Source organism: Silene latifolia, chromosome 2 (genome assembly GCF_048544455.1).
Source record: "Silene latifolia isolate original U9 population chromosome 2, ASM4854445v1, whole genome shotgun sequence".
Lineage (NCBI taxonomy): Eukaryota > Viridiplantae > Streptophyta > Magnoliopsida > Caryophyllales > Caryophyllaceae > Silene > Silene latifolia.
This window is the reverse complement of record NC_133527.1, coordinates 164,575,307-164,584,256: the sequence shown is the minus strand read 5'-3', so window position 1 is coordinate 164,584,256 and position 8,950 is coordinate 164,575,307. Positions and strand designations below refer to the sequence as shown.

General features: G+C 38.9%; 1 long non-coding RNA gene across 1 annotated transcript; it reads left to right on the top strand.

Moving 5' to 3' along the window:
• Positions 1 to 5,162: 5,162 nt before the first annotated feature.
• On the top strand, positions 5,163 to 7,698 carry LOC141630918 (uncharacterized). Its single transcript, XR_012537567.1, has 4 exons — positions 5,163 to 5,230; positions 6,386 to 6,472; positions 6,762 to 6,817; positions 7,421 to 7,698. It is a non-coding gene; the product is annotated as an uncharacterized LOC141630918 (long non-coding RNA).
• The last annotated feature ends 1,252 nt before the right edge of the window (positions 7,699 to 8,950 follow it).

The window sequence follows — 8,950 nt, the reverse complement described above, 5'->3', positions numbered from 1 at the left end:
TCTAAATATTAGCAAACTGATTATTACCGCCTCCCTGTGGATTCGATACCTGTCTTACCACTAGCTATTTTGTTTGTACTGAGATAGATTTATTTTGATATTGGTGATACGACTTTAGCCTTATCAGTAGTAGGCAGAGTGAATACCGGAAGGGTGTCGGTATCCCCGTCTCATATAATCGTCATAGATGGGGAATTGACCAACCGATTGGTCAAAGTAGATCCGGTCCAACTTCTTTTGCATCTCAAGTCGCTCACTCGCAGCCGTTTGAAGGATCAAGTTCACATTCTCCATAAACTCGACGAGTGAGTCGGGACAAGTGAATTGTTGAGGTTGGAGCGGTTGTTCACTTGATGACCCCTCCCCTTGTTGGTAGGACCAAGGTGGAGGTTGTTGGAAGGGAGTTTGTTTGAAGGACGATGGAGGCAAATTGTAGTGCATAGTCATTTGGGTGGGCCGAGAGCGGTTGTGCCCGTAGACAATGGGTTGGGTTTGATCAAGCGGAGGATCAACATTCTCCTCCTCCGTTTCAAGTTCAAGCAAATAGTGCTCAAGAACCGGCACTATCTTCATCTTTGGTGCATTTGGGAGAGGCACCGAATTCTTATGCTTACCCAAGAATCGGACTTGCTAATATTCAAGATGATCAATTGAGTTCCTCTGTATCCACTTAAGGGTATGTTGAATGTAGTCCTTTGAGAGGTATGTGTCCCCTTCAATATAGCTTATCATGTTCAAGTTTAAAGCCCGTATGACACCCTTGGCAATTCGGGTGATGGTGCCACCCGCACAGATTGGCGTCAATTGACCTGGAGAATTACTCAATTTATGAAGGTGAAGGGCCATGTGATGCACAATACATATTTAGAAGGGTTTGGGGTTTCGGTAGGGATAGGAGCCAAATATATCTAGCTCCTCCATTCGGACATTATAGGGTTCATCCCGGGCAAAAACAGTCCATCCCATAAACCTATGCCAAATCCTTATCGCCGCATTGTGAATGGCATTTGCGGGTCTCTTCACTCCCCTAAACCATCTAGGCCGGAAATGGCTTTCCAAACCATCCCATGGTCAAAATTTTCGGGCGCATTATGGGACGTTGATGAATCAAGCCCAAAAAATTTTGCAAAGTCGTACAAGGGTGAGACTATAATCCTTATTCATGAGTCGGAAGTGGAGAAAGGCTACCTTACCCGATTGTTTATGCTTATCAATTTTTAGGGAGCTCAAAAACTCCTAAGTGAGATGAGGGTAGGTTCTCTCATAGATATCGTACATATGCTTCATCCCGACTCCCTTAAATAATTCAAGGGTGATTTTGTCTAACCCTAAGTCTCTCATCGATTGACGGCAAATAAAATGAGATGGGTGAAGGGGACGTTGCTTAAATAACACAAATTTACCGTTTTGAGTTATGGAAACGAACTGGAGTCCCGGAAAATCCAGATCGGGACTCGTATATAAAGTCGCGGCCACCACCATCTCCGCTTTTACAAGTGCCAAATCACCCCGACGAACCCGTTTCTTTGGTACCATTAACGTTGGTAGAAAGGGGTTAGTGATTGGAAGGGTGTGGGTGGTTGATTGTGAAGAATTCATGGAGTTTTTAGGGAGGAACGTGTTTTAGAGAGAATACGAGGTTGAAAAATAATGAGGAAAGTGGTGTTCTCGTGCGGTTTAATTGAGAATCAGGGGGCTCCCAGCCGGTCAGGGGACCGGCCACCGGTAACCCGGCTGGGAGTCCTAGGCAATTTGGGATTTTTCTTCGAAAATTTTGAAACATACAGGGATCTCCCAGCTGGTCAGGGGACCGGCCGCCGGTAACCCGGCTGGTAGTCCAAGCCTTCCTCTTTACCTCATTATTTTCTTCATAGGGGTGCTCCCAGCCGGTGGACTGGCTGCCGGCCTATCGGCAGGGAGTTTCTTTCTCTTCCAAATACTTCGTGTTTTCATCATAGGGGAGTCCTAACCGGCTGGAGACTCTTCTCTCCTAAAAATTTCACAAGGTTTCATCAATGAGGGTACTCCCAGCCGGTGGACCGACTGTCGGTGGACCGACTGTCGGTTTACCGGCCCACACCCCCCCCCACACACACTTCAAACTTCAAATTTTCAGCAAAAACTCATAGAAACTTCCCAGCCGGCACAGGGACTGGCCGCTGGCCTACCGGCTGGGTGTCCTTTTGGTCGTGAAATCTTCTTCTTTTCTCATTTCAAATCCCAACTCCTTCACTTGGCCTCGATTTGCGTGTTTTCCACTTTCAAGCCGACGCATCATGTCGGGAACTAGGCTAAGTGAAGGGTATGCTTGTGTTCCACATTTACCTAAACGACAATTGTGTGATGTCCCGTTACTAAACCCATGCACAAGATGAAAGTCGATCCAAATGCTCTGATGTGTAGATACCTCATTTCTGCACCTCCCGCAAACCACCCGTTGATGATTGGGTCGCATGTTTGGTACACGGAACGATTTATGGCAGTTCGTAAGTTTATCGTCAAGTGATAGCTCAAATACTTGTGTCTACCCCTTAGTCGTCATCTACGCGCCATTACAGTCGTTTTGACAGTAATTAGAGTTCATTTGGAGTCCGGGTCAAAAACCGCTTCATTTTCTAATAAACCGTTTTAAAATGCCGAGTCGGAATGCTCTAGAATATTCCAGATATCTATTCTATAATTCAGTTTTATACATCTTTTGGCAAAATATATCCCGAAATCTTATTTTAAGGAATAAGGAAGTTGAGATCTACCGCAATTCCATAACAGAAACGCGGAAATCTTTCTTCCGCAGGAGGAAACCTCTGAGGAAAGGACGCAGCACCTGCTGCGCCTCTTCCAAGAGTCGTAGTGGCTGATGCGCCTCTTTCCCAGCTCTTTTCTGAATTAGGTCAAAGCAAGAACGGAAGTTCAGAGACAGAGCTTAACCCGGAACAGGCGCATCAATGCTGCGTCTCTTGGAAGAGGCGCAGTGGTCACTGTGTCTGTTCCTGAGGTGAGTTCTGGTTGTGAATTCAGAACTGCATGTTGTTAATGTTTGTTGGTGGATTTAATGATTAATTATTGATATTTGACTCGAATGAAAGTGATTTAGCATATTATTAACATGTGAATTGGTCACAAAAGCGGAAAAAACGAATTAAAACGAATTAAGACTAATTAGAAATAGTTACAAATTAATTACAAATTAATTAGGGTTATTTAGGTTATACTATTAAGACGAAAGCAATACGAAAGTCGTGATAAATAGATGAAAACATATACAAAAGTCGAATTCCAGAGATTTGATATGAACAAATCGAATCTCCAAAATCCGGGTTTGATTTAATGACGAAAATCCGCAAATATTGATTATAAGGGATTTAGGTCGGATTTAAAGCGATAAATATTAAGAACTATGTGTTATAATTATTATACGAATGGAATATGAAGAAAATAAGAAAAGACGAAACAAAAAAGACGAATTAACAAAGAACAAAGGAAGAAGAAGAAAGGCAGGAACTACGACAGCCTTAAGAAGAGGCGCAACAGATGCTGCGATTCTTCGAAGAGGCGCAGCAGTTGCTGCGTTTCATCTCGACGTCTCTCTTCTGTTAATCCGTGAAAGCAGTTTAATAAAGAGGTTTTAGAAATTGTTCTTAAGCATATTTTTGACGTAAACCTTACATTAGTTGGTACAATAATAAAAGATGGGATTTACACCCTCAGACTTACATGTTTAACGAAACGAGATTAACTAAGTTAACGTTTAGTGATTGCTCGACTCGAATGTATGAAGAAAGTGCCCTCGCGACAGGATTTAGATTAAATTTATTGATTAATTGAGTGTAGTTGGTCAAATGGGTCGGTCATGCAACATGACTGGTACTCAGAAGGATCCGAGCTTATGTGGTCGATTGATCAAGCACGTAGACGTCAATAAGCTTAGAGCACGGTCTTAGAATGCAAAAGGAGAAGAGAAGGGCGGACACTCGCGTGAGAAATATGAGGAACGAAGGTCCCTATTTATACTAATCACACGGAGGAATTATGGTATGACTGAAACTTTGGAAACAAATCTCGAAAAGATCTGAAAATACGCAGAAAAGAGCTGGGGAAGAGGCGCAGCAGCCACTGCGACTCTTGGAACACTACTACAAAAGTGATCTATTGCAACATTTTGTGTGCAACACTTTGTAATTGTGTTGCAATTTAGGAAAGGGTTTTTAAGCATGCAACACTTTGCCAAAAAATGTTGCCAAAACTAATATAATGCAACATTTTAATAAAAATGTTGCATTTTAGGGTCATAAATGTAAAATTTTGTAAGGTTTATAAAACTATGTACTAGTCAGAGTTGGGTGAAACACAAAAATTTTCGTTAGCGCCATCCAAGTACACTTAAAATCTCCAATTGCGCATATGTCATACTTCGTATTACTCAAAACAAATTGAAAAAGCGTTCTGCTTTGGAGTCTCGAATCCTCTCTTCCTCCTCCCTCCTGGCATCCTTTCATAATTTCATCCAATGATCCAAGAATTCGACTAGCATCCCCACTTTTCGCTTTTTACACAAATTTTTTGTGAGGTATTAAATTAGATTCTAGTTTCTTATTTGTTATTGTTGTCCGTTTTACATTATTTACGTATTCTAGATCCAATTTTAGTCTTACTTATTTGATATGTGGATACTTTAGAAGAGAATATGTGAATTAAGGTTTCTATAAATTGGGGATCTGGGAAAAAGTTGATTTGTGGGTTCCTTTGTGCTACCCCAACCATCGGCAGTTACCTATGGCCACCTCAACTTCACCACGGTTACTTCTTAACCCCACTCTTTAGTTTTTTTTTCACTCCAACTTTTATCATGCAAGGTATGAATTGAATTCGATTTTTTAAATCTTTGGTCTTAATTCCCTTGATAATGATTCCGTACTTTACTCTTTTGTGATGCATATTTCATTTATTTTCATATTTGGTCACAACTTAGTTACATTGTATGACAAAGCTGGACAATTTTATGTATTTTTCGTAGTATATGAATAAATACACTTTGATACATGATACTTTCATTGTGCGCTCACTTCAAATGCTAGAAGATATTGATTATTTTGAAAAAAATGAGAATATAGATAAACATCCTAAACTTGCAGCAAGACGATGGCATTGGATATTGGGGGATTCACTTTAATTCCATACTGAAAATCTGAAACAATGTGACAAAGTTGGCATTTGTCTCCTGAGAAGGCGTGTAAGTCCTACTGTCATCAAGACTATATATTTTGTTTTATAAATGTCTCTAATTTCCATGTTAGTGTTAGTAGCAAAGGAGTTCGATCCCAATTGTTATGTACTCCTTCCGCCTCGGGCATTTGTTTACCTATTCGGTGTCTCACTCATTTGTTTACCTTTCTATATTGTTGAGAATATTTTACCAAGGATGTCTTAGTCTAGTGGTTAAGACGGAGGTATTGTGGACAATAGGTCCCAGGTTCGAATTCCCCCTCCCCCTTATTGTAATGCGACTATGTGCGCGCTTCGTGAGACCAAAAAAAAAAAAAAAAAAAAATTTTTAAAGGTGATTTTGATCATCTACATAATATATTGTTCACTTGTCACTCAACAACACCCCCAATTGATCTCCTCCCCTACCCTTGGTCTTTGTCACAAAACCAAAGGTAGAGGGAGTATATTTAAGATTTGGTTTCTTGAAACCAGTTATTGCTTTCTCGTTTGTAATGAGAACACTAGATGTGCAAGAGGGGTATATCTGATTTTAATCATTTACTTGAATTCTTTTACATGCCAAGTTTATTACACAGTCAAACTTAGTTGGGTAAAAGCTCATTTCCATTCCTTAAAAGCTAAATTAGATGAGAATTTATATTGCATTAGTGTGAATCATTACACTGCTTTGGAATCCTATGGCACATTACTAAACATTCCTTGTTTCTCTACACTTTTAGTTAGATAAGGGCTCATTTACATTCCTTATTATAGTTGCAAGATATTATTTTAAAAGTACAAGCCTCACTGTTTTGTTTGGAAAAATTGTCAATTGATATTATGGGCAGAATGTTTGCTAATAAACTTTTAGCATACAAAAAATCAGTTGTTTTGATGGATGCTTCTATTGGTAAATGTTTACTACAAATGTAGGCTTGTGCTTGTACTATTTACTCCTAAGCCCTCAATTTATCCACTTGGTTTATGTTACTAATTTATGTCCTTAAAAAAGAATAAGCTAAACATGACTAGATTAATACAGAAGTATATATCATTATTGCGACCTAGGATCATCCATAAGTTGTTTTCTTCATTGATAAATTGCTTTTACAATTTTTGAAATGTTCAATCAAATATAGATGCAGTTATGTATATAGACTAATTTATGCATGATTTGTAGTGTATAGGTTGGAGAATGAACTGTGAAACTCTTACTTAGCTGAAAGAGAGGTAGCCAAGAGTGGGCGATACTCTTAATGCCACAAAGGTACTATGTTAATATCATTTAAGAACATATTGACACACTGTGAGGACTCATAAGTAACCTGAAATTTTAAATGTTAATACGCAAAATGTGTCACCCTGAAACTCTTACTTAGCTGAAAGATTATGGACGCTTATTTCATTATTCATCTAAAGTGGATAAGATTAAAAAAATTATTGAAAATTTTGAGTAATAGGCTATAATTAACCTGTTTTAAAGTGCGCCCTTTATTCAATAACTTGTCAGTTGTCACCTACATGTTTCATCTTACTTTAATTATCTTTGTTGACAGATCCTTGCTTTAGCATGACCAACTATTATTGTTGGATGGATCACTCAAACTAAAAGGTACATACAATTTCATATGCTATTCATTCAATTTAAGTACATTAATTTCATAGTCCCCTTAACTGAAATGGACTCTTGGTGTATCTCTGTTACTTGTTAAAAAGCAAACGTTAATGAAGTACTTACCGGATTAAAGTTTCTTTAGAGCCCCCTAAAATAAATTCTACAAAAATTAGTGGACATCTTTTGAGCATCGTCTTTCCTCTCTTAAAGCCGACATTACTTAATTGTTTTCTTTTTGGGCAAAGGAATTGGATTCCAGAGCGGTTAGCGATCAAAGTGTGTTTCATATTATTGTTTTTTTAAATTCCCTCCCCATACCTGACACTATTTCTCACAGTTGGCTTTATTGTCTCTTTACTTTTTATTTTTGGCAGCATAAGTCTTTTTACTGAATTTAGCTTCTAATATAAAAGAGTAAGAATTGCAAACTTCCTTTCCATTTGGAACATTTGTTTGGTCGATATTTATTGTTTCTTTTACGGAATTTGATTTTGGAAATTTTAAAAGAAGACTGATAGAAATCAGTCTGGTGCAAGATGATGTGTGTGTATATTGTATGCAGGCCCTGGAAAATGGTAACCACATATTTTTTTATTGCAGCTATGTATAACATGAAGTGTGTGGCTTTCGGACTAATTAGGAGTTGAAGTTCTTACTCGTTATCCTTCGGGACAAATGTATAAGAAGGAGCTACAGGTCTGGACTTAAAGAGAAGGTCCGCTACATGGCTGCTAGAAACAAATGTAGCAAGATAATCACCTTAAACTCTTTACTCTATTTACGGCTGCAAGTTGTAATTTGATGCTTTTATAATTCTGAGTTTAAATAATAGACTTCTTATAAAAAAAGCAATGTATTTACGCTTTTTTTAAATGATATTATTGATTTTTTTACAAAAGTGTTGCATTGTCTATACAAAAAATGTTGCGCTATCGACATCAAAGGTGTTGCATCTTTTTGTTGAAAATGTTGCTTTATTCACTAACAAAATGTTGCAAATGAATAAAAAAGTGTTGCATTTTACATAAAAAAAAGTGTTGCAGTTGCTGGATAAGAGTGTTGCTGGAAAAGAGTGTTGCATACTAAAAAAAAGTGCAACACTTTGTTAAAGTGTTGCTTTTGATGATAAAGTGTTGCATAAGGCTAATGCAACGGAGGTTTAGGCAGCACTTCTAAAAGTGTTGCATAATGTATAAGGCAACATTTTTAAGACATTTTGCAACACTTAGATGGTGTTGCTATAGCTTCAATTTGTAGTAGCGAAGAGGCGCAGCAGGTGCTGCGTCCTTTCCCCAGAGGTTTCCTCCTGCGGAAGAAAGATTTCCGCGTTTCTGTTATGGAATTGCGCTAGATCTCAACTTCTTTATTCCTTAAAATAAGATTTCGGGATATATTTTGCCAAAAGATGTATAAAACTGAATTATGGAATAGATATCTGGAATATTCTAGAACATTCCGACTCGGCATTTTAAAACGGTTTATTAGAAAATGAAGCGATTTTGACCCGGACTCCAAATGAACTCTAATTACTGTCAAAACGACCGTAATGGCGCGTAGATGACGACCAAGGGGTAGACACAAGTATTTGAGCTATCACTTGACGATAAACTTACGAACTGTCATAAATCGTTCCGTGTACCAAACATGTGGCCCAATCATCACCGGGTGGTTTGCGGGAGGTGCAGAAATGAGGTATCTACAGAGCCCCCACTTTGACTGAGGCTTGGACAAGGCGAAAGTCAAAGTATAGCCATCAGGTCAATCGAAGATTACAACCTAACGTCTATGACGACGCGAGGCGGCTCAAGGGGTCTGAGCCAAGGACCTGTCGTCGGGAATATTTTAGAGTCTGTCGACTATCGAGGAGGGTCATTTAAAGTCCATTAGACTACGTAAGGAGGCTCGCCGGCCATAAGAATAAACCATACCTGAGACTCTTGGGCGAAATGGGACTGAAGATGTTTCGACAAAACTCTTTGATCTGAAGATAACTTGATGTCTGAAGGCAGGAGGGTCACAGGAATTCTGAAGGTTACTGAAGGACTGTCTGAAACAAATAAATGTTGGGAATAGCAGGACGTCGGTAGAAACCGCTGGGGGAAATTTGTTTGCATCGGTCTTAAGCGAACT